The sequence below is a fragment of the Mobula hypostoma genome, chromosome 12 (genome assembly GCF_963921235.1).
Source record: "Mobula hypostoma chromosome 12, sMobHyp1.1, whole genome shotgun sequence".
Classification (NCBI taxonomy): domain Eukaryota; kingdom Metazoa; phylum Chordata; class Chondrichthyes; order Myliobatiformes; family Myliobatidae; genus Mobula; species Mobula hypostoma.
The window spans coordinates 76342940-76370660 of record NC_086108.1 but is presented as its reverse complement, the minus strand read 5'-3'; the positions used below and the strand labels follow the sequence as shown (position 1 = coordinate 76370660).

Below are 27721 nucleotides of genomic sequence, written 5' to 3'. Positions count from 1 at the left end.
TAATGAGTACATGCAACCACTAATCAGACTCCAGCGATGATGTTTCTGAACAGGAACCTGAGGTCCCACATGGATCTTCTCAAGCCAGGTGTACAGTGGGATGTGGAAAACAGACAGTTCAAACACTTGAACGTTAAGTCGACACGGAGCTTCAGTATGGGACAGTCATTTCTTGCACCTGATTACCGGACTGAAAAGTGGCAGCTGGGTACAACTTCCGCCATAGACGGGCTACTGATGTATACATTGAAGGTGGGAGAGGACGTATGGAGACGTCATGTGGACCAAATCCTGGATTCTCAGGTGAAAAACACAACAACACCTTGCCCAGACTCCCCTGAAATTATAGGAAATTATAGACTTGTTAGCTTGATGTCGGTGGTTGGGAAGTTGTTGGAGTCGATTGTCAAGGATGAGGTTACAGAGTACCTGGAGGCATATGACAAGATAGGCAGAACTCAGCATGGATTCCTTAAAGGAAAATCCTGCCTGACAAACCTATTACAATTTTTTGAGGAAATTACCAGTAGGCTAGACAAGGGAGATGCAGTGGATGTTGTATATTTGGATTTTCAGAAGGCCTTTGACAAGGTGCCACACATGAGGCTGCTTAACAAGATAAGAGCCCATGGAATTACAGGAAAGTTACATACGTGGATAGAGCATTGGCTGATTGGCAGGAAACAGAGAGTGGGAATAAAGGGATCCTATTCTGGTTGGCTGCCGGTTACCAGTGGTGTTCCACAGGGATCAGTGTTGGGGCCGCTTCTTTTTACATTATACATCAACGATTTGGATTATGGAATAGATGGCTTTGTGGCTAAGTTTGCTGACGATACGAAGATAGGTGGAGGGGCCGGTAGTGCTGAGGAAACGGAGAGTCTGCAGAGAGACTTGGATAGATTGGAAGAATGGGCAGAGAAGTGGCAAATGAAGTACAATGTTGGAAAGTGTATGGTTATGCACTTTGGCAGAAAAAATAAATGGGCAGACTATTATTTAAATGGAGAAAGAATTCAAAGTTCTGAGATGCAACGGGACTTGGGAGTCCTCATACAGGATTCCCTTAAAGTTAACCTCCAGGTTGAGTCGGTAGTGAAGAAGGCGAATGCAATGTTGGCATTCATTTCTAGAGGAATAGAGTATAGGAGCAGGGATGTGATGTTGAGGCTCTATAAGGCGCTGGTGAGACCTCACTTGGAGTACTGTGGGCAGTTTTGGTCTCCTTATTTAAGAAAGGATGTGCTGACGTTGGAGAGGGTACAGAGAAGATTCACGAGAATGATTCCGGGAATGAGAGGGTTAACATATGAGGAACGTTTGTCCGCTCTTGGACTGTATTCCTTGGAGTTTAGAAGAATGAGGGGAGACCTCATAGAAACATTTCGAATGTTAAAAGGGGTGGACAGAGTGGATGTGGCAAAGTTGTTTCCCATGACGGGGGAGTCTAGTACGAGAGGGCGTGACTTCAGGATTGAAGGGCGCCCTTTCAGAACAGAAATGCGAAAACATTTTTTTAGTCAGAGAGTGGTGAATCTATGGAATTTGTTGCCACGGGCAGCAGTGGAGGCCGAGTCATTGGGTGTATTTAAGGCAGAGATTGATAGGTATCTGAGTAGCCAGGGCATCAAAGGTTATGGTGAGAAGGCGGGGCAGTGGGACTAAATAGGATAAAATGGATCAGCTCATGATAAAATGGTGGAGCAGACTCGATGGGCCGAATGGCCTACTTCTGCTCCTTTGTCTTATGGTCTTATGGTATTATGGATATAGAAGCAAACATTCCTGATGTGACCACATCAGCCTCATCTACAGATAAGCCTGTCATCAGTGCTGATGACCAACCTGATGTACCTGTGGAGACTCATTCCCCAAAGCAAGCGTTTGAGGTCAAACATTACCTGGAGAGGCAAAGAAGACCTCCCCAGAGATTTGAGTTATAAATGGGTCTTAGACCAAAAATAAAAAGTAAAAAAAAGGCTTGTTATAATTTAACAAGTTACTTTGTTATGTTATAATTTTAACAAGTTAGTTTGTTATAATTTGTAAACAAATGGTAGACGTTTGTATGTTAAGGGTAAATATATTTGTTTAGCATAGTGCCCCAGTAAAAACAACAGTTGATGCACTATTAAAATAAAAGAGGAGGAGTGTACAATATAGCCTACATTATAATAAGGGACTACTTTATGTTGTAGTAACACATCGTTGCATGCACTATTAGGCACGTATGGGTCTGTATATATGTGTGTTAAAGTTCGGGCTCTACCAGTAAAGAACCATGGAAACTTAGGTCCCATCTCCAGCATTGTTATTAATAATATAGTTGTGTAAACAGGCCACATACACAACATCATGCATATAAATACTGACTACTTTAGCTATACGGTACTAAACTATTATTTCATCCTTTTGGCTTTTTTTCTGTAAATCTCTGTTGTCGCAAAATAGATTGTTTTATACTTGAAAGACAAAAATAAAAACATGGTACAGAGGACAGCAATGATAAGAAAGCCACCAACTATTTTGTCTTTGTCTGTGCTAGACTAGAATTCAAATTGGAAATGTCTATTCTAATCTTGTATTGTTATCTTGCATTTTCTCTTTTCAATTTTAAGCATATTTTCTAAATATATAGCAACTAATGTAAAACATGTCTGTTAAGTTTGTGTGAAACTTTTTTAACTTTGTATGAAATTAATTATTATTATGAACATATTGAATCTGATCTTTCTTGATACCAATTTTATCAATCAATAAAACCTTTCTTATTTAATTTCCCTCAATCTGCACATAATACAATACAAATAAGGAATTAATTTTTTCCTACCTTGTTCTTATGAAATCTTCAGAACACAGCCTTGTTTATGCAGGGTTTGTATTTGTCTGATATAACCAAGATGCATAAAGTGGATAATTGAATCTGGAGAAGCGTTGCCAAAATATCCACTCCATGTTTTGGGGAATGGAGATTGGGTTGCTGTTGTTTCTATAGTTTGCCATTGCTTGCATGGTCATGTTTGCAAACGTCACTCCAGTCTTTAAGAAAGGAGAGAGGCAAAACACTTGAAATTTTAGGCCAGTTAGCCTGTCATCAATGGTTGGGATGATGTTGAAGTCTATTACTAGGGATGAAGTATTGGGGTACTTGGAGGCACATGATAAAATAGGCTAAAGTCAGCATGGTTTCTCATGCATGGGGGAAATCTTGCCTGGCAAATCTCTTGGAATTCTGTGCAGGAATAACAAGCAAGATAGACAAAGGAGAGACAGTGGATGTTGCTTACTTGGATTTTAAGAAGGCCTTTGAAAAAATGCCATACATAAGGTTACTTAACAAGATGAGAGTTCATGGTATTACAGGAAAGATGCTTGCATGGATAGAAGATTGGTTGACTGACAGGAGGCAAAGGAGGCCTTTTCTGGTTGACTGCTGGTGATTAGTGGTGATCTGCAGGGGTCAGTGTTGGAACCACTTCTTTTCACGTTATCTGTCAATAATTTTGATGGTGATTTTGATGGTTTGGTGGCCAAGTTTGCAGACAACATAAAGATAGGTGGAGAGGCAGGTAGTGTTGAGGTAGCAGGTAGTCTGCAGAAGGACAAACAGATTAGGAGAATGAGCAAAAGAAGAGGCAGATGGAATATAGTGTAAGGAAGTGTATGATCATACACTTTGGTCAAAGGAAAAAGGCATAGACTATTTTCCAAACAAGGAGAAAATCTCATATTCAGAGCTGCAAAGGGACTTGGGAGTCCTCGTGCAGGATTTCCTAAAAATTAATTTGCAGGTTGAGTCAGTGGTAAGGAAGGCAAATAAAATGTTAACCTTCATTTTGAGTGGACTGAAATATAAAAGGAAGGGTGTGATGCTGAGGCTTTATAAGGCATTGGTCAGACTGTACTTGGAGTATTGTGAGCAGTTTTGGGCTCTTATCTAAGGAAGGATGTTTTGGCATTGGAGAAGTTCCAGAGTAGGTTCACAAGAATTATCCCAAAATGAAAGGGTTAGCATGTGAGGAGTGTTTGATGGCTCTGGGTTTGTACTCTGTAGTTTAGAAGAATGAAAGACCTAGATAGGGTGGATGTGAAGATTGGATTGGAAGTGGGGAAGTCTAGAACTAGAGGGCACAGCTTTAGAATAGAAGGATGTTCCTTTAGCACAGAGCTGAGGAGGAACTTCTTTTAGCCAGAGATTGGTGAATCTGTGGAATTCATTGCCACAGACGATTGTGATGGCAAAGTTATTGGGTATGTTTAAACCAGAGATTGATATGTTCTTGATTGGTCGGTGTGTCGAAAGTTACAGGGAGAAGGCAGGAGAATGGGGTTGAGAGAGAAAAAATAAATCAGCCATGATGCATTGGTGGAGTAGACTCAATGAGCCGAATGGTCCATTTCTGCTGCTATCTCTTACGGTCATATATTAGAAATATTTTCCATTTATATTTATACCTCATTTGTCCACATATTGCACAACTTGTGCAATTCCAATTTAGAGATGGCAGGAATCTGTGTGGGAGACCAACACCTTGAACCTATCCATTGGATCTTTCAGAAGGTGCTTACTTGTGATCTTAAGCAAGTTCCGTTTATTTTTCTAAATTTCATCAACGTTGGAATTACCTTATTGGAAATTAAGTGTGAGCACAGAAGCAGTTGCACAACTTCCTAATAATCTTGAATTTAAATAAGTGAAAATTCAGCGCTAGACTGTCTGCACTTTAAATCTTGCGCCCTGCTGAGTAGGTGAAGCAATTGATTCAGAATCAGAATCTGAATCAGGTTTATTATTACCAGCATGTGTCGTGAAATTTGTTAACATATATTACTGGCAATATTATTTATAGATGTGTGCCCAAGGGATGAAGGAATGTCTTTTTTTCCCAATATCTGCTTATTCCTCTGAAGAACTTATCTGTTCAACTTATAAACCCCTTCCAGATATATTTAAATCTAAGCATTCTTATGGACTTTCATTTTAGTCGTCTGTGTCATTCTGCAGACTTGATGCCAGATGTACAGTATCCTTCCTTAATAAAAAGGTCAGTTCATTTCAGTCTGTTACTCAATTGCTCAAGATGACCTCAATGATAAGTTCTCTATATTTGCAAATCAGATAAGCTGATTACCTGCAGTAGTTGAATTGACCTGGGTCACAGTTTTAATAAAATTTTTTCAAGACCAGAATACCATTTGCATTGACTTCTTCAATAACTTTTTTAGCCATGTAAGTAAACCAAGCTGTTCACAATCTGGGAGGAGTCTTTTACATATTGCTGTTAGATAAATGGACGATATGCCTATGAGCACTGATAGAATCAGAATCAGGTTTGTTATTACTGGCATATGTCATAAAATTTGTTGTTTTGCAACAGCAGTACAGTGCAGTACATAAAATATCACCATAAATTACAATAAGAAATATATATTAAAATAATTAAGTAGTGCAAAAAAAAGCAAACTTACTGAGATAGTGTCCCTGGGTTCATTATTGGTTTAGAAATCTGATGGTGGAGGGGAAGAAGCTGTTCCTAAACAGCTGTGATTTAGTAATTATCATGAGATAATTTGAAACATGCCAAAAAGATGTGATTTCTCTTGTAAATGTAATACCTTTTATTTTAATTTCTCATCATTCCTGAATTAGTCAGAGGTGATAACTGGACATGTCTATATAGAGAGAGGTCAGGCATTCTGTATGTACACTCAGTGTCCTCTTTGTTGGGTACCTCCTATACCTAATGAAGTGGCCACTGAGAGTATGCTCATGGTCTTTAGCTCATGTAGCTGAATGTGTTGTGCATTCAGAGGTGCTCTTCTGCACGCCACTATTGTAATGTTTGATTATTTGAGTTAACGGTCACCTTCCTGTAAGCTTGAACCGGTTTGGCCATTCTCCTCTGACCTCTCTCATTAATAAAGCATTTTTCCCCACACGACTGCTGCTCTCTGGATGTCTTTTTGTTTCCTGCAGAATTCACTGTAAATACTAGACTGTTATGTGTAAAAATCCCAGGAGATCAGAAGTTTCTGAGATACTCTAACCACCCTATCTGGCACCAATAATTATTCCACAATCAAAATCACTTAGATCACATTTCTTCCACATTCTGAACAATAATTGAACCTCTTGACCATGTCTGCATGATAATTGGTTGATTAACATTCATGAGCAGGTGTACAGTTATATCTAATAAAGTGGCCATTAAGTGTATGTAGTCTGAATTGTGAGAAATACAGAGGAATCGGTGTGCCCTGCTGCATGATAATCGGGGTGTTCTGCAAATACACCAGGGCATGGAATACGGTGTACATTACTGACTTTCTCATTTAAGAAAGGATATTGATACATAGGAAACAGTTCAGAGAAAGTTTGCTACTGTCATACTTGGAACAGTCAGCTTTTTTTATGAGGAAAGATTGAATAGGCTAGACCAGAAACGTGAGATGGTCTTTATTACAATGTAGTGTAAAGAGGATACTTCCTTTTGTTGAGAATTTTGGAGTAGGAGTCACAAATTAAAGATCAAGAATAAGATGCAGGTAAGGTTTATTTTCCCTCCTTGGAACCCACTTTCTCATAGTAGTAACCCTGTAGAGATTTTTAATATTTTAAAATCAAAGGTAGTTTTCATAATTACCTGAACACCATCCTTTTGTAAAGCATTTACTGGATCATTCTATATTACTGAGCTCTGGAATCTCCACCATACAGGTACTAAGATTCCCGATGATAAGGGGAATGCAAGATTACCACAAGATAGGAATGTCGAGTTGAGACACTCCATCCTCAAGATCTCTAGTGCAGCAGTGGAAAATCATACAGCTGTTTTATCTCCATTTATATAATTCTCGAAGGTCTGCAAGGTCAGCTTTACTTACAGCCAGTACACCTTCACTTTAAGAGAAATATGTTGTCATTAAATTGCAAAGGCTCCCTATAAAGATCGCTTAACAGTTGCATTGTTGATTCTCCATTGGAGTAATAGGGCAGTGAGCAGTGTAGTCACTGCCGACTGCTCAGACTTCCATGTAAATAGAGCAGGTGGCGTCAAATTAAAGTCCTACCAGCAAGTGAAATAATGGGTCACTGACCTGTACATAATGGTCAACTATTGTTGGGTACATTCTGATTTAGCTTCTTACTCTATTGCATAGATGAAAATTTAATTTGACTTGCATTACCACACTGGAAGTGTGAAGCAGTGTAGTTATTTTTAAAACAAAATTGTGGTTACTAGAGATGTGTGAAAATATTGGATCAATGTCAGTATAATTATGGTAGATATCAGTATGGAATCTCTACACTGGCAGCAATGGATTATAGATTTACATAATGAATGCAACCTACTGCTTCATCAATTTACAATGATTATGCCACAAACATTAATCCTTTTGCAAGTATCTCATTAAGTTTCATTGCTACAAATCTAGATGCTGCTTTTTTTTCCACAGTTATTTTCTTCACTCCTTTTTCTTCCTGTAACCGGTTGACCACTTTCTTATTATGCAGTGCCTTTATTTGTGTGTCATTATTAGCTTTAGAATGTGAAAGGCAGAGGTGTTGCTGCTCATGAACCAGGAAGGACAAAGTAAGAAAATGAAGGAAGAGATTGTATATCTTCTTTCATATTAAATCAGCTTCAACTAAAGCTCCAGTTGAATTCTGATGCCATCTTATTTCTCATCCATGTTTTCCTGCCAATACAGCTGGTTTACACCCGTGATTCAGAATTAAACACTGAGAGAAAACTAAGAATGAATGCTGAGAATTGAGAAAGGCAGACTTTCATTACCTTAGAACATACAGACTTTTCCCAACTGATGAAATATTTTTTGTAGTCTATTTAGTGTTATAAAATGGACATAAATGTATTAAAGATGTTTCTGTCTTCATTTTAATATAGCTTTGTTTTAAAGAAATTGAATTCAAAAGCATATACAATCAATTTGTGGGATCTAACAGCAAGTATTGATGGTATGAGGATCTCTGCCTTTTGCCACTTGCCCCTCAGAAGAGTAAATGTGAATAATAGCAGAGTAGGACAGTGAAGGATTGAGAACATAAGGAACAGGCGCAGGAGAAGACCAAATCTTCTCTGTGATTCAATAAGGTCATGGCTGTCATAAGGAATTCAGCATCATAGACACAATAACAAAACTCCAGAAAAGAGCAGCACTGTTTAGAACTTGCATATTTGTTGCTAATTCCTAGCATATTCTGGCTGATTAATTCTGTGATGCCTTGTATGTCAAACAGGCTTTTATTGGTAGAGGACCATTATCAACATGTGCTGTATTAGTTTAGACCATAAGACCATAAGACAAAGGAGCAGAAGTAGGCCATTCGGCCCATCGAGTCTGCTCCGCCATTTTATCATGAGCTGATCCATTTTATCCTATTTAGTCCCACTGCCCCGCCTTTTCACCATAACCTTTGATGCCCTGGCTACTCAGATACCTATCAATCTCTGCCTTAAATACGCCCAATGACTTGGCCTCCACTGCTGCCCGTGGCAACAAATTCCATAGATTCACCACTCTCTGAATAAAAAATTTCTTCGCATTTCTGTTCTGAAAGGGCGCCCTTCAATCCTGAAGTCATGCCCTCTCGTACTAGACTCCCCCATCATGGGAAACAACTTTGCCACATCCACTCTGTCCATGCCTTTTAACATTCGAAATGTTTCTATGAGGTCTCCCCTCATTCTTCTAATCTCCAAGGAATACAGTCCAAGAGCGGACAAACGTTCCTCATATGTTAACCCTCTCATTCCCGGAATCATTCTCGTGAATCTTCTCTGTACCCTCTCCAACGTCAGCACATCCTTTCTTAAATAAGGAGACCAAATCTGCCCACAGTACTCCAAGTGAGGTCTCACCAGCGCCTTATAGAGCCTCAACATCACATCCCTGCTCCTATACTCTATTCCTCTAGAAATGAATGCCAACATTGCATTTGCCTTCTTCACTACTGACTCAACCTGGAGGTTAACTTTAAGGGAATCCTGTACGAGGGCTCCTAAGTCCCGTTGCATCTCATCATCATTACATCAAGAAAAGAATACCTGAACACATTATGATTAAATTGTGCAAATTGATTAAGCAAAGTGTAAAACATAGCAAGTGCTAAAGATCTGAAGTGGAACATAATTGATATATCTTTTAAACAGACCAATCAGCATGTATGAGAGATCAGATTAGTCAATGTTTGTGAAGAGAAGTGTGTACCTGAATTATTATGCTATACCTAGCTTACACAGGCCCACAATTTACAATCAACCCAGGTGCTGTAAAGTGTTATGTTAACCACAAAGGGATGCCGGTTTAATATTGAGATTAAGTAATTGTCCAATTTTGGAAGGTAATCCTATGTTACATCCATAGCATGTGGATGTATGAATTCTTTTGTACAGAATTGGAAATTAATGGAATCATTAAATTATCTATAGGAGAAGGTGCTATTTAGCCACATTGTATCTGTGTCATCTCTTTGAACATGCTGTCCAATTAGTCCCACTTTCCTGAAATATTTCCCCTTCAACTATAAATTCAATTATCTTTTAACACTCACTATTGAATCTGTTTCTGTCGTTTCAGGCAGTGCATGCCCGATAATAACAGCCTGCTACAGATTTTTTTCCTTATGGTGCTTCCACTTCTTTAGCCAATTATTTTAAATCTCTGTCTTATCATTTCTGATCCTATTGCTAGTGAAGTTTACTCTAAAGTGTGGCAGTTCTTTGTGGCGTTTCCCTCCATTTGATGCTATTTACAGTACAGCACAAGGTCTGTCAGTGGGCATATTTGGACATTGATTTAAATGCACTATCCAAAACCTCTGATTAAAAGTAAAAAGTTTAGCCTGCACAGACCTTGTATCTGCATGGGTCATCAGTGACATTGCAGTCATCTAATGTGATTCAGCTTCCACTTTGGTGCTCGGGAGCAAACTTCTGACAATATTAGTCACAAAGCAGCCAGGCCACATTTAGTTAGTGTCACAGGTCTAATTAACAACTGGCACAATGTCAGAAAGGGGAAAAGGAACAGAAGGATATGCTTTAGAAGTCCTTTTTTATTCTCACTAAATTCTTACAAGTTACTGCTACTGTGTCTTGGAGCTCATCAAAAAGAGATAATTAGGATGTCTTGGTTCTTGGACCCTGAACAGAGTACCTGGATTAGTCTTTAGTTAAAGACATCGGTCCCTGCAATCTCACTCCTTTTTGGACATCACATATTACAGACAAAATGACAAAAAAAAATCAGAGAGAGATCAGTAAGGGCCAAATTAGCTGAGGAGATAGACTGCACTGGTGATGTTCGACTCTGACCCCTGTTGATCCCTCTGTCTTCACAGGCAATATTATGCAAATTGCTTCCATCTGATGGTGCGATTTGAGGCATAATGGTCTAAGGCCTGATTGACAGAAGAGATAAGGTGATGTGTAGGATTCATTTGTGGCCTGCGAGTAGGCAAGCAACGGATTATGAACAAAACCAGAGATGGGAGATAATTGAACTTCATTTAGGTTTATTCATTTAAATTTAACTCTCCCTTTTGTTCTTAACTATCAATATTCTCAACTCATCACTAAACTCTAGTTCAAGGTTAGCAGCAATGTCATTGGTTTAAAAAAAAGGCTTCTATAATAAGGCAGCGATGCTGGGTACAAATTGGAATCCTCACCTTATGAAGGATTTGAAAATAGAGTGCATTGTTTTTAATGAGTAGAATATGGCTGCTAGTTAGTGGAAAGGAGGTCTTCATCCTTTAAAGGAGAATGTTATTATGCATGTTTAGAGCTAAATCAAAGTGAAGGTGAGAGGTTAGTACAATTAGGCACTGTGAATAAATTTAGAGTTAGATCTGCTATTTCAGATCACAGTTCTTGTTCTTCAATTAAAAATTATGATAACTAAAGTGAGATGTAAATAGTATTTAAATTCTGGAATGTATTTTTAGGTTGATTCAGGGAAAAAACTGAGTGAGTTGATTTTTAAAAAAAACTGTTATAGCTGGATTTATCAGTGGTTACTTGGTCATATATTGAATATAGAGGTCAGAAATTCAAGCTGCATTAGCCACTGAGTACAAAATGGAAATAAGAGTCTGTGTGCTAACAAGGGGCCTGAACCTTGACAGGCTTTTGCCTCATTTAAGTGACAGTAGCAACCCATAGTTTCCAAGCTGGCAATTTGATGCAGCTTGTCCATTGAGTTGCAACAAATGAGCAGGTCTGTTTGGGAAAGGAAGCATGAGTTAAGGTAATAGGAGGAGTATAGGGAATGGAGAGTAGAAAGAGGAGGAGGAATGGAAGACTTGGGGATCAGAGCAGGGAGAAAGATTAGACTTATTTGTTACAAGTGCATCACAACATTGAGTGAAATGCACTGTTTGTGTGAACAACCAATGCAGTCTGAGATGTGCTGGGGCATCCCACAGTGTTGCCCCATGGTTCCAGCACCAATATAGTAAGACCGCAATTTACTAACCCTAATTAGTATGTTTTTGGAAAGTGAGGAAACCAGAGAACCAGGAGGAAATCCATGCGGTCACAGGGAGAACGTGAAAATTCCGTACAGACAGTGGCATGAATTGGACCCTCATCTTACAGCAGGTATTGTGGAGCGTTAAGCTAACCACTACACTACTGTGCCATTGTGTGCGTGAAGACAGTAACATATCTCAGTATTTTCAGAATCTAGAAGCATCCATAATCCACCTTGCTTCACAGAAATGTAATATGAAAAATCTTTGTGTTCATTTAGTGAGCAACTTTGACTAGCTAATTGAAGTATTGGTAGCTAAAACACTTGCTTTTATTAGGTTGTGCTTGTGTAATGCAGACTTTGTAACGAAAGTAAGGAAGAAGGAACTTGCTTATCTCCCTGAGGTATCCTTGACTTCTAAAAGGTGCCTGCTTCTAATACCAGTTGCAAGAAAATGATAAATTGAAATTTGAAAGACAAAAAAAAATTTACGCCCAAACAAGTGGTTAAGAATGGCATTAAATTTCTCATCCACCTGTTTTTGTTTGAAGAATTCATTATTCTGTCCACTAAAACTCTGTCTGTTTTTATTTGTATTATTGTGTATTGTTAAGTATTAGGCATTTTATTTATTGCCAATTTCTATTTTTCTTAAGTCCTCTCTCAATGGATTTGCTAGCTGGATTTGAATTATGGGAATGTTTGCACTACTGACCTGCACCCAGTAGGAACTCCCCAAATGCATTTCATTTAACCCTTCAACAGATGATAAACAGCATGTATAACATCATTACAAACTGGATTTAAATTCACAGCCCAAAGACAAGAGGATTCTGTTTCCCGACACCTTTTAAAATACAGAAACTCTGACAATATGGTAGTATAGCAGTATCCTGTACACTACAATTTATATTCTTGATATGTGATTATTACTGTATAAGTCACAAATATTGGTGGCATTGTATGGGGAATTGTTTTGAAGAAAAAAGTAAGTTGGAAAGCTATAAAATATGCATGCAACAGAACAAAAACTGTAAATTCACCTGAGGATAATGACTAAATTTCTAGTTACATTAATTAAATAGACTTATTACCTTAGTCAAGTACTTTCCATTTCTTCCAAAGTTGGTATCAAACCAAAATGACTACATCTGGTAAATAATCAATCCTTTTAAGAGTTTGTGTTTTGTTTGATGTGACTTGCATCCACATGGTAGAATGGCATTTTATCATTCCTTCTTAGCAAAGAAGAAAACAAAAATTAGTTTTAATGACAGGCTGTTGGCAATGCGAATGTGCCTCTAACCACCCAATTAGGTGGCTTAAATGCTCAGAAGTCTCTTTTTGCTCATTCATACAACATGCTAACTAATTAAGTAGATCTTAATTGTCTCTGGATATACAGTACTACAATACAAAAGGCACTATACGTGTATATATGCAAGTGTTGTTGATGCAAGCCAGCATGATTTAAGAAATGAAAAACTTTTGTAATTAAAATTGACTTAGACATTCATGGTATTTAAATAATGGAATAAATTTCTTGCTACCACATACAATGCCAGAGCTTCAATTTTGTAAGTTGCATTCCTTTTGGAGATAACTTTGCATTGGGACTGCATACACAGTGAATTTACCTTACACTGATAAAGATGGCTGGTTACAGCTCTCAGCTATGTTTTGCTGCAGACATTAGGGACTCATTCATATTTGCTGTGAAGGTCTTTATTGTATTTGATTCAGAGGAAAATGAGATGTTATGCAAATCGTGACAAAAGATAAAATAGCTGACGTGCTATAAAGAGTGCAGCCAGAATCAGTGAAATCAAGGAAAGAGTGGAAAATGTATCATTGTTCAGACTCTGCATGTCCTCAGTACATCTTATTTACTTAATGGACAAACAAATTCCTTAACAATAAATGTCCAGGTTTTACCTATTACTATCTAGGTTTCTTAAACACATGCAATGGTACTGAATTTAAAAGCTTGAAGCATATGCCTAGATGGACAAAAGTCCAAAACCTACAACGGCACTTGCACAGTCAACCTGCAAGTTTCTGTGCAGCAGTAGTTTTCTACAGTCCTGTGAATCATGCTTCTAAATAGCTTAGAGGGAGTGTTGCTGCACAGTTCACTTAATAATGCTGGAAACCCAACGAGTTCCCCTTTTAAAATTAGAAATGTTCCTTTGTCTCCTTTAGTTATCTCCCACCATCCCCACCCACCTAACCCAACTTGCAGATCATACCACCCCTCTCAGCCAACCAAAAACTCAAGTCCCTAATTACTGATCATCCTGACTCCTTTGGTGTGACTATTCCCATCTCTCATCCTCCCTCAGAATATGCGACCATTTTCTTGTTCATGAATTGTCCTTACATTGCCCCTGCAACAGCTCTCCTCAGAGCTGACCTTGGCTCTGACTTCATCAACAGCTTAAGATCTTGCAAAGGAAAGACCTTGCATTTGCAATGTCTTTTCAAAAGTCCATGTTTTCTCACGCTTTAGTGGCAGACCCTTGAACAACACCATCTGATTTACACAACCATCCGACCTTCATGCTTTGAGATGTCAAATATTTTCTTGGAAAATTCATTTTAAGTGCATTAAATGTCCTGATGAAACCTCTCCATGGATGCTGCCTTACCTGCTGAATTCCTCCAGCATTTTGTGTTTGTTGCTCTGGATTTTCAGCATCTGCAGAATCTCTTGTGTTTATGTTTTACATTTTAAATAGTTGAGAAACAAGCTAATGTTAGTTTACTAAAGCAAGCAATTTAAGAAGGCAAATGGTGCACAGGATTTTGTTATACAAAGGTTGTATGGGACCTGTATCCTAAATTTTCGGTATGGTAGCATAGCTTTTAGTGTAATACTATTACAGCACCTGCAACCCGAGTCCAATTCCACCGCTGTCTGTAAGGAGTTTGTACATTCTCCCCATGACCACGTGGGTTTCCTCCATATGCTCCAGTTTCCTTCCACATTCCAAAGACGTATGTGTTAGTAGGTTAATTGATCACATTGATGTAGTTGGGCACCAGACTAGAAGGTCCTGTTATTGTGCTGTATTTTTAAGTTAAAATCATTTTACAACAGATTGGTAATTAACATCTGCTAAACAGAGGTCCAGCTTGGGATCTTTTAGTAAATGAAAACAAACCAAAATTCCTTATTCTACAGAGAAATACATTTATTTGAGGTTGAGTGATTGTTCCAATCTTAGCAACAAACAACTGACACCAGGATTTCCTTTTAGACTCTTTAGCTCACTATGCTGTGAGCTAAAATCAAGATTTTTCTATCGATCATGTGAAATTACTTTCCATGAACAGCCATTTCACTTTCCTGACTACACCTCAATTATCTTCTGTCCGGGTGGTCCTTCGGTTCTTAAGGAATAGCTAGCTCCTTTTCTTGACTACAGCCTGTGTTCCGGTGGTATTTTGGTAGTGACTAACCCCTTCTCCTTACTGCAGCCTATCCTGACTATAGTAACTCTGTGGCTGAGGCAGTAACTCACTGTTACAACCAATAACAACTGAAGAATTTCCTTTGATCCTTACGGATCTATATATATATACCCTTCTCAGGACATAGTTCAGACTCAGTGAGTCACTATAAAATCAATATGAAGACTAGCTCTTTCGAGGTAGAAATATTCCACAAAGCCATAGTTGCAAAGCAAAACCCACTGTAACTTCATTGTTCTGATTTTCATAGTCCACAGCTTGCATTCAGCATTTTCTCGATCCCTTCAAGTGTGATTGGAGGCAAAAACACAAATTTTCAGCGAGTTCCTGGCATATCTTGCATACTGTTGAGTGCTGACTCAGCCTTCTATCCTGTTAAAGTAGGTTTCTGCTGGTGCTGCTATAGGTGAAGCACAGAAGTAGACTTCACTGGAGCTTCTCAGCCTGTAAAACTGCAATTGATCTGTTTTGTTTTGCAAGTCCTTCACTAAGATGTCAGTTGCACTGCCTATAAACTTTACAAGTGCACTTGCTGTCATGGCATTGGCCCCTTGTTGGTGAGTCTGACCAATGGCGCAGTTACTACTGGCTGAAAGCTGATATTATTATAATGAGCACACAAAGTTGACACTGGTTCCTTTGCTATCAACACATGCAGATTATTTGCACATCACAATTCCCCTTCAGCCTTTGTTTGTTGTTCTTTGTCTTAAAGGAAGCCTGGATATTTGTGAAGGTTTTTATTAAGCTGCACTAGAAATCAAAACTGTAGAAGACAAATTGGACCAAGCAGAAATATATTCACAAATACAAATCCCACTGGAAGCCATGTCAGTGTCTTCATATTTTACATTATTATAATGAACATACTTTTGTGTTCTTTGTATGTTTTTGACTTGTTTTCATTTTTCTAACTCTTGGTAAAGTGTACAGTTTTCTTTTTGTATGCTGCTTGTCTCTTGTGCTGAAGACCATTATAATGATTTTAGCGGGTGGAGATGGGGTAGGGGCAGATGATGGTTGGGATGGTGGTGAGAGTGAAGTGTGGATTGAAGATAGTCATAGTCATACTTTATTGATCCCGGGGGAAATTGGTTTACGTTACAGTTGCACCATAAATAATAAATAGTAATAGAACTATAAATATTTAAATAGTAATATGTAAATTATGCCAGTAAATTATGAAATAAGTCCAGGACCAGCCTATTGGCTCAGGGTGTCTGACCCTCCAAGGGAGGAGTTGTAAAGTTTGATGGTCACAGGCAGGAATGACTTCCTATGACGCTCTGTGCTGCATCTCGGTGGAATGAGTCTCTGGCTGAATGTACTCCTGTGCCCACCCAGTACATTATGTAGTGGATGGGAGACATTGACCAAGATGGGATGCAACTTAGATAGCATCCTCTTTTCAGACACCACCGTGAGAGAGTCCAGTTCCATCCCCACAACATCACTGGCCTTACGAATGAGTTTGTTGATTCTGTTGGTGTCTGCTACCTTCAGCCTGCTGCCCCAGCACACAACAGTAAACATGATAGCACTGGCCACCACAGACTCGTAGAACATCCTCAGCATCATCCGGCAGATGTTAAAGGACCTCAGTCTCCTCAGGCTCTGACCCTTCTTGTAGTCAGCCTCAGTGTTCTTTGACCAGTCCAGTTTGGGGTTGCCCTGTCTTTAGTAATCCTGTGGCCCAGGAAGTCAATGGTGTCGAGTCCGAACTGGCATTTGACCGGGTTGATTGTAAGGCCGAATTCACTCAGGCGGGAGTAGAGCTGGCGGAGGTGGGACAGATGCTCCTGACGACTACTGCTGGCTATGAGGATGTCATCCAAATAGCTGAATGCAAAGTCCAGGTCGCGTCCCACCGCGTCCATTAGCCACTTTATGGTTTTGTGGGTTTGCTTTTCTTGCATGAACTTTATTTTAGAATTTAGAGCAGAATCAAGGAACATGAGCATTAGGAGCAGGAGTATACCATGTGGTATTGTCAAACTTATGCCAGTCTTGTACCTCAGTCTTTTCCTTCCCTGTCCCCATATCCCTGGATTGAGTTAATATCTCGAATTCTGTCAATTTCTATCTTGTATTCACTGAACAGCAGATCTTCCATAGCCCTTCAGTTACAGAGCACCAGTTAGTACTCTTGGTAATTATGTGAATTAAAATGATCGTATTTGGTATTAGTCTTTAAAGATAAACTCTTACCAACCAGTGCAAGGAGATGCTCGCATTCCAAGGCACAGAAGAGTTGAATGTGATATACTGAAGTTCAGTGTGTTACGTGATCGGCAACAATGAATTATGAATTGAGGCAGATTTTATAAACAAATGTAAACATTTATTAAACTCTGCTCAACAAATAGTGAAAAGTATTCAAGCGACTAACTCAACCGGAAGTTAACTGCTATACGGCAACTCTGGAACAGTTCTTAAAAGGGTAAATGCGAAAACAGTTCTTAAAGTGGTAAATTCGAACCCTGTCTTAAAATGGTAAATTCGAGAGTCCAAGTGATTTACACAGTCAACAAGGAGAGACTTCTCTGGAAACAGATTTCTTCAAAGACGTGATGTTACTGCTGATTCTCCAAAGGATTCACGACGAAGGAAATAAAACGGCTTAAAATAAAACTGACCTTTTGCTGGAAAGTAGACACTGCTCAAACTTTCCTGCTCTTGCTTGAGTTATCTCAGATACAGGTCACCATTTCTGAAACGAATCCTCAATAAGGTCGATCCTTTATAAAGCCGCCCAACGACTCCAACTTTATTCGGATCCTTCAGGTTCCTGTCCTTTAATAAAGCCTTCACTCTCCAATACTACTGAAAAGGTAAATCAAAGATATACCAACAAAGCTGGCAGCGATTTGTGAAACTGCCAGCACAACCTTTTTACCTTACAATAGAAAGTAAAACTCCTTTTAAAATGAAACTGCGTCATAAAACGAATACGCAGCAATATGGAGTAATTGACGAAGTAACACAAAACTGAACTGGAAAAACTAACTGCGTCACCCCGGGGTCTCCCTTTATATACCTGTTGAGAACAGGTCATCATGTGACCTCACACTGGAGGGAAAATTACATCATGACCTCTGCAAGACCATTACATCATGCTCATAAGACAGTCACAAGATACCCATGGGGTATCTAACAGGTGCCACCACCATTAAGGCTCTATGAGGAAACATGCTGCCTCTACTGAACACTGAGGGGCTTGGCCTATGTAAAACACTCTCGAACACTTCACTGATGCAATGCTTGGGGTGAAAACATTAATGACATTTGTACTTTGTTGGTGAATGCATGAAATATTTAGTACAATCAGACCCCTATCCCTTCCCCTCTCCCCTCTGTTCCCATCTGCACACTATCCCAATTTATCCCAATCTTATCTGGTTCCGGTCCTCCCCTTTTCTTATCAAATTCCATAATCTGCAGCCCTTTGTTGTTTCCACCCATCATCTCCCAGCATCGGAAGACACGCAAGACTGTGGATGTTACAGGACATGCGCTCTTTTCATTACTACCATCAAAGAGGAGGTACAGGAACCTGAAGGCCCATATTCAGTGATTTAGGAACCATTTCTTTCCCTCCACAATTTGATTATGGGCGGTCCTTGAACCCATGAACACTACCTTGTTATTCCTTTCTTTTGCATATGAAAAGGACAGAAGAACATTCAGTTCATCATGCTTGTGCTGGTACTTTGAAAGAGCGATCCAGTTGGTCCAACTCCCTTGCTCTTCCTCACTAACCTCTAAACAATATTTTTACCAGGATAGGTTCGATTTTTTTTTTTGAAAGCTATTATACAATCTATTACTACCATCCATTTAAACAGTACATTTTAGAAATAATTACTAATGTTGTTAGAGATTGGAAAGTTTGGCCATAAAGAGAGGGTTAAGTCTGTTGTATCTTTTAGTATGTGGTGCTAACTGCATGCCAGAATACATGTTTTTTGGCAAAAATTCCAAAGTTGTTTTTCTCATTTTCTTTAGTACTGCTGACTAATTTTCTATTCTTCCTGTGGTTGTCACTTCCTTACTGTATTGAAAGGGATTGAGTTCTGATTCTGATTCTGCTTCTGTTCTTTCAATGTATTGTCAAACTAAGTTGTCATCTGCTTGTTAGAGAAAATGTTCAAATTGAGAAGCTTTGTTGGTGCCGTGGCCAACAATTCTTCCTCAGCTATCACATAAAAAGTAGATTATCTTGAAATATGCAACTACACATGAATCTGTAAAAGATCTTTTAAAATCTTGGAATGTATTTCATCGCTGTTGTAAAATCTGATTGCATGCCAAAAGCAACATCCTTGCACTTTGAAGTCATTCACTGTATGGACATTTTTAAAACCTGTTAAAGAGCGAGGTAGGTACAAATCCCTAATATCTCAGTAAGGTGATTTAACACAATACTTTGTTGAGTATTTTTTTAACTTGTACTTTTTTATGCAAAGCTTCAAAATTATGCTCTGTAGGCAAGGAATATTAAACATGGGTAACTAATGTTTCACTGGGGCACACCTCCCTGCCCTGACCACATTGTCACATGACCATCAGTCATTCATGGCAGCTGGAGCACAGGAGACCAAGAATGAACTTGGTATTTTGTGGCAGCTGATTTCAAGACACTAATATTCAGCAATAGATATTTTCACATACCTATATTAATTAATGCTTATTTGGAAAATATTATGAGATGTTATTTTTGATGAGAAACCTAAAAGTTTATTAATTTTTAATATAAAAATAAATTGTGGTTTATTAATACTCAAATCTTTTTCAACATAACTGTATTTGTTAATGAATTAATTAATTGACCTTTCACTCTAGGTGAAGTGAAGTAATCAGCTCAGGTGCATTACCTTTGTGGCAACACATTTTAAATGACTAGTACTAGATGCAAGGGAGGAAAGTCATCATTATTTCAAAATGGTAAATTAGCTATGTGCTTGCACACCAGAGGAAAAAAAAATCATGTAAAAAAATAGAGATAAATGTTGGCTCATTTCTGATGTAATTAGTAACTTCCTTATCCTCTGTTGTAATAGTGTGCAGGCTGTAATGTTTAATTACTGGTTAAATGAAACCCAAATCTTATAATGGATAAAGTGACAACACTGATGGTGATGGCTTGAAAGGGGCGCATTGTTCAGCAACTGATGAAGGCAACGATTATTCAGCTATGCATTGCGCAAAGAAAATGAAAATGACAAATGAACTGCAGCTAATTAGACAAATCATACAGACTAGCTGATGATTCTTATCTCTGCTGACTAATGAAGCAAGCCTTCTAGCCTATGATAGATTAATTGTGATTTCTCTAAAAGGAGGGTATGTTTTATAAGCTAGGCAATATAATACAAATGTACAAATTTCCCACAGAACTATAAACCTACTTTAACAGGCATATTGATTTACAAAACCTTTAACCCTTTCAGAATTTAATTGGTTAGGAAATTACCACAGGAGGGTGGCAAATGCAAGAGAAACATAAGTTAGATTTCAATTGTATCACATTCTGCCACTTATTGCCAATTGCAAATATTTATTAAAATGTCCTTAACTAATAATCCAAATGTATAATAGCCTACTTTTGGATGTGTTATCTAAAAATTATTTCTAAAACATTTTAATGTCCTTGGAAAATTTATGATACAGAAGACCATTCAGCCCATTGTACATGAAACAAAAGTTTCTGATGACAGTGCAGTACATATCATTGGTTTTTTACTTTCAGCATATTATTTTATGCTCTCAGTGCATTATGGAGAACATAGTAATATTACTACCAATTTCAGGAGAGTCCCAGGAGTTAGAAGAAGATATAGCTATTGTCACTAATGCTGTAATGGAGACATTTAAAATGTTACATTCAAGGAGAATAGGTCATCTAGGAAATGAATGCTGCACCAGCCTCTCCTTGGTGCCAGCAGGTAAATCAGTACATTCAAGATTATGCAGAATAATTTGTGAACACTACAAATGGAGGCATATCTCTACATCCAACCTGTTGAGGTTCACTAAGAATAATATCATTGTGGTAGAGCATGTCACTGAGAACTCATGGAAATAATACCAGACTGGAGAAAGACCTACTCTGGTTTATTGCCAAAGATAAAGAAATTATAGCTATTGAAAGAGCTGGGTGTGTATAAAATTAACACAGGGTGCAGACCACAAAGACGCTCATTCTGACCATTTTCTGCCAAACCAAGGGACAAATAGGTATGATTCTGAATGAATCTTCTACTTATTTTCTTTCTGTCTACATACTGTGTGAGAGCTAGATAGTTGTAATTGTTAATGACATCTTTACATATGGGGAAAAAACTCAATTCTCTTAGCTTAACAATATCTTACTGGAGACCATCTTATTTAGACTCAGAGCCAGAAAATTAGTCAAAAAGAATTTCTAAAGGGTAATCAACCTATGATAGATCATTGTTGTGGAAGAGATGGGAATCTTCTGTGTAGCTGAATTCAAAGTATGGAGCTGATACTGTGACAAACTTTAGATCTATTTAAATCATGTCATTTCTGAGTTTTGAAATCAGTGTCTGTTCATCTAAATAACTAATGTCCTCGGTTTCATGAACTACTTCAATTTGTTTGATATCTGTGCACGCTGTTAAATTGTTTTTTAATGAATTAACTTTTATAATAAATAGTATACTTGATTCAAAGAATTCCAGCTTTATGTGGTAGGATTGTCTGTCTTCCAATTGGCAAAAGTTGTTTTTTCATATTTTTCCATCTGCTGTCTTCTGGAACTAACCAATGCAAATCTCCTTTGTCATCTTGCAGACATTCATGCCTGTGCATTTCAAACTGAATTTCAGCAGTCCTTATCGCTCTATTTACATTTGATTAAATGACTGGAACCTCAAAATTAGTTTGTTTTTTGAGAACATATGCAACAAGCTGCAAATATTTTAAGTGGAAAGCATAGTACACCATGTTTATATCTTAACATTACTGGCAACTTTTGTATTTACCTTGAAGAGCCTAAATTTAGAAATTGATTTCTTATACAGTATATTTGTCTTAAAAAGTGATATTAGGGTTTGAATCTCAATTTTAGCAGACATCACTTGGCAAATTAAATTTAATGACACAGACTTAACTTATTTTCCATTCTATCAGCAGAATTTTTTAGCAGTTTGTTTGGTGGAGTTTTTATATAATGAGTCAATCACACCTGCTTATGAAATCAAAATCATAGTAATAAATGGCATATTTTAAGAAAGCAAGATTGCTTAATGACTGTGCAAAAGTCTTAGGCACATACAGTATATATGGCCTGGGTGCCTAAATCTTTTCAACAGAACTGTAGTAAATTTATGTATTGCACTGTACTGCTGTCACAAAAGAAATGAATTTCTTGACATATGTGAGTGATGCTAAATCTGATCCTGAAATGGGTCTCTACTGTGGACTGAGAATGGGAAGGGGACAGGGAGAAGGGAATCATGGTTGGGAAAAGGGGAAGGGAGAGGGGTGAGAGTGGAAAGCACCAAAGAGACATTGGGTAATGATTAATAAGCCAATTGTTTGGAATCAAATGACCTTGCCTGGTGACTTAGGGCTGGGTGTGTCTGCACCCGCGCCATCCCCTGCCCTTGGCAGTCCTTTCTGCCACTCGTCTCACACCCCTCCCGCCACGCTCCAGCCTTGCCATTTCCAGCATCCTTTGTTCCCGCCAGATTTACAAACTCGATGTCTGCTCCACGTTGACAAATACAGTACTGTGCAAAAGTTTTGAGCACCCTTGCTATATACAGTATATGCTCCCAAGACCTTTGCACAGTACTGTATATACATATATGCCTAAGTTCAAAGTGGCCTGCATGAAATCATACAAGATGATTGTATGTGAATATCTAATAGCTAATTTGAAGAAGGATTATACCTTTTAAATTTCAGCTGTGCATCCACACACATCACAGTCCTCCCCATCCTATCCCACAGAAACCAGACACAGTTTTCCAAAATGTACTTAGCGAAATACAGACTCATACCACCAAGTCACTAATAAGTGCTATTCTTGTTTGGAACTATGGGTCATACTTTGTATTTCTCCAGCATGTTCTCCATTCTTGTATAGGTGTTTGTTAAAATACAATTATGCGGTTAAACTGAAGCGATCTTTAGGAATTGCATCAGCATAATGAATGGGTATTATTCTTTAGAATGTTCCATTTTACTTTTTACTTACAACATTTAACCATAGATATTGCAAAGTAGTTAGAATATTTTAAAGACATTTTAAAATACAAAAGCCTTTACATGGTCCTAAACTATAGTACAATAATACTAAAGTGCTTTTTAAGATTTTTGTAATAGTAAATCAGGGATTTGAGACCAATAAAAAATTAAATCCAATGATGTGAATTTGTTTTAAATATACTGAGGCACTGAAAGCTGGTAGAAATCTGACTGTTCAAGTTCATGGTTGCTAAATAAATACACAAAATATTAAACTTGTATAGATGTGTTATAAAGTAATGAATCTTGGCTTTGGAGCTTGTACAATTGACAGCATCTGTAAGGCTGTCAATGTTGTTGAAACTATGGCACATGATTTTCTGGACATGATCACCAAAGGTTGCAATTATCCAGAATTGGATTCTGATTTAAAAATGAGTTTTAATAGATATGAATTATTTCAATAGTTGCTTAAATGTATGCTACAAGAAAGCCCGTTATGTCCCTTTTTTAAAGGGAGGTACTGTGTAGATGTTGATATATAGCCTACTTAGACCAGCTCAATGAGATGGTGCTTTTCTTAAAGAGCAGTTAGTTTTAGTTGTCTAAAAGATACCAGGGACCTTTTTATTGTTTCTTGGCTGATTCATTTGTCTTTTAATCTGTCCATTCATTTATTTAAGCATTCAATTCATCCATGGTCTGCAGAGCAGAAAAAAGGTCATTTGACAGCCACTTTTATTGGTCTAAGATCTCCCTGCCTGGTTATTATAAGTCTTAAAACAGTACTTCAAGATTAATGTACTGTAGGTAAGAACTATTTAAATGCTTTTGCATACTGAATTTTTATAATACTGTTACCTACTGTTTAATATCTAAGGATGAGTGTCTTGAGTGAAAAGTATAATTCATAAGGAATCTCTGTAAACAATTGATTTTAAAAAATAGATTTCTGTGAATTTGATAAACTGTGTAATCAGTTCAAACCTTAGTTTTACAAATACTTTAAAGAATGATACATATTGGCAATGCTACTAAAAATCAATTTTAGTTTGACCAGATTTATTGATATTCTGAGGCATTATTTACAAATCTGTTAATTTTATCAATTCATTTGATCTTTACAAGGACAGACAACCTGTTAGAGTGGTATGTAAAGAGTGGTCATGATTCCTATCAGAAACAATTTTGTCTGGTGATCTGATATTATTATTCCCATGGTTTTTAGGGCCGTTACCAGGAAATCAAAAATCTCTGGGTTACAGGGGTGAATGTGGTTGCAAAACTGAAACTTGAAGGAAAATAATTGTAAGGCACCACCAGGGTCAAACTTATTGTTTAATCTGACCTCAGCACACTTGACAAGCAAAAAACTGATGTAATGACAGATCTTGATTTTGTGGATGGTGATGCAAGATCACTTTTAGTCTATAGAGAAAGTTCACTCTTTAGTCTGACAATGAATATCTCTCTGAATAAATAGTTATAATGGCTAGCCTATTGTGAATTGATCATAATTTTTGCTAGTATTCTTTTATGTAATATAGGAATTAAGCCCTCCATTAAAGTATTCATAATATCAAAGAATGATGTCCTGAAAATGTATTCCTAGCATCATTCATTATCATATTTCTATACTTATCTGTTTGAACCCTAAAATTTTGATTGGAAGAGTCCATCACTTAAGGAATATTGAACAGATGCATTTACATTAGATTTACTGAAGGGAGAAAGTTACATTAAGAGTCATATTTATTTAGAACACTTTAATTTTTCTTCAGCCACATAGGAACTCAGTTTTTATTCCATTTTAAGTGCCACTTTATCACACCCCTTCTACTCATTAGGAAGTCACAGGAAATGACAGAAGAACAAATCAAGAAACTCATTCCAATTTATTCCCATTTGAACAGAGGTGAAGTGCTTTTCACCTATTGCTTTCTCCCAAATTACCCAACTGAGATTGCATGCCTGAATCATATAAAATTTATTCATTTTTAAAACTACTTCCTTGTGAAAGCAAAGTAGCTTAAGATCATTTGCAAATGAATTTTATTCCAGTTGTGTATGAATGTGTATCAAGCTCAGGAGCTTGAAGACTCGTAGAGCCAGATTTGGGAACAGCTTCTTTCCAACTGTGGTAAGACTGCTGAACGGATCCTGACCTGGATCTGGGCTGTACCCTCCAAATATCCGGACCTGCCTCTCAGTTTTTTTGCACTACCTTACTTTCCATTTTTATAATTATGATTTATAATTTAAATTTTTAATATTTACTAATTTTTACTATTTAAAAATATTTTTAATATTTAATATTTGTGATCAAGGGAGTGGGAAGCGCAGAATCAAATATCGCTGTGATGATTGTACGTTCTAGTATCAATTGTTTGACGACAATAAAGTATAAGTGTAAACTTTGAGAATTGGTGTGACCCAGGAGGAATATCTGTGGTTTCCTTCTGCTGGGTCAAAAGAGATTTACAAGCTTAAATTCATATACATTTTTGAAAGGCTAGCTATTATTAAATATCTTTGAGTCCACAAGGGACAACTTACATTTTTTGTTTCAAATGACGTGTTAATTTTAAAAATAACTATCAATGTGATAGGCGTTAATATAAGACTTTTTTTTCTACTTCTGAGTTCCCAGTTAAATTGTGTTTCCAAGTGAGGCTACAGAATGCCGGATGGTATTTAAACTATTCCCTGACAATGTGCCTCATTTCCAAATTCAGATCCCAACTTGCATTTGAATGCATGTGCATGCTGTCTCACTCTCTCTCTCTTGTATTTCCCACACCACCCATGTGACTTTTTTTATCATAATTTTGAATCTTATTCAAATAATTTCATTTTTAAGTTCTTACTTCTTTTCTCCCATATGAGTTGTCCCAGGTCACTAAATTGGAAAAATCTAATATCAAGACGTTTCAACCTGTGCACTTTGTCAATTAGTTATGGTTTTCCTGGAGGTAGTAGGAATGACATTTGCTTAAAGAGTTCATGTAACTTTATATTCATTTGAAATTAAATCCAGAATGGAACTGAAGTCCAGAAGTATAGCATTTTCTTAGATGTAGAATTGAACTAATCTGTACAATATAAGAAAATTAAAGAGCTAAGGTAAATCAATACATACTCACCTAGTAAAACAGCATTAATTTGAGTGTATTTTTGTTCTCCTTACTTTTTAAGGGGCACCAATAACCTTGTGGGCAGGTTTGCTAAAGCTCTTGGGGAGGGTTTAAACTAATTCAGCGGGGGACCGGGAACCACAGTGATGGGGCAGTTGCCATACAAGTAACTGCAGTGTGTAGTGAGACTGTGAGGAAGGACAGGCAGAGGAAAGGGCAGAATTGCTGTCAGTGGGATAAATTGAAGTATATCATGGGGGCAAGGTCGAAAAGGGTGATGGAAACAGGACTGAAGGTGTTATATTTGAATGCACACAGTATACGGAATAAGGTAGACGAGCTTGTAGTGCGATTAGAAATTGGCAGGTATGATGCTTTGGGCATCACTAAGTTGTGGCTGAAAGAAGATCAGTTGGGAGCTTAATATCCAAGGGTACACACTGTATTGAAAGGACAGGCAGGTAGGCAGAGGGGTTGGTGTGGCTCTGTTGGTAAAATAATAGAACTCAAATCCTTAGAAAGAGGTGACATAGGATTGGAAGATGTAGAGTACTTGTCGATAGAGTTAATAAACTGTAAGGGTAAAAAGACTTTAATTAGATTTATATATAGGCCCCTGAACAGTAGCCAGGATGTGGGGTTCAAATTACAATGGGAGATAGAAAAGGATTGTAAAAAAAGGGAATGTTACGATGGTCAGGGAGGATATCAATATGCAGGGAGATTGGGAAAGTTAGGTTGGTGCTGGATCCCAAGAGAGAGAATTTGTGGAATGCCTAGGAGATGGCTTTTTATAACAGCTTGTGGTTGAGCCCACTAGGGAAAAGGTGATCCTGGATTGGGTGTAGTGTAATAAACCGGATTTGATTGGGGAGCTTAAACTAAAGGAACCCTTTGAGGCAGTGATCATAATACGTGATCAGAGTTCATCCTGCAGTTTAAGAGGGAGAAGTTAAACTCAGATATATTGGCATTACCGTGGAGTAAAAGGAATTACAGAGGCATGAGAGAAGAGAAATTTGAATGGAAGGGGACACCATTAGGGATGACGGCAGAGCAGCAATTGCTGGAGTTTCTGGGAGCAATTCGTATGGGACAAGATAGACATTTCCCAAAAAGGAAGCAGTATTCCAAGGGGAGGATGACGCATCTGTGGCTGACAAGGAAGTCAAAAACAGCATAGAAGCAAAGGAGAGGGCATATAATAGAGCAAAGATTAGTTGGAAGTTAGAGGATTGGGAAGCTCTTAAAACCAACAGAAGGCAACTAAAAAAAGTTATAAGGAGAGAAGAGATGAAATAAGAAGGTAAGCTAACCAATAATATAAAAGAGGATAGAATTTTTTTCAGATACATAAAGACCATAAGACAGGGGCAGAAATTAGGCCATTTGGCCCA

General features: G+C 37.8%; 1 protein-coding gene across 3 annotated transcripts in view; it reads left to right on the top strand.

Annotated features, from left to right (window-relative positions):
• LOC134355213 (ERI1 exoribonuclease 3-like) overlaps positions 1 to 27721 on the top strand; it is a 364063-nt gene that overhangs the window by 217525 nt on the left and 118817 nt on the right. The gene's annotated exons all lie outside the window — the stretch shown is intronic.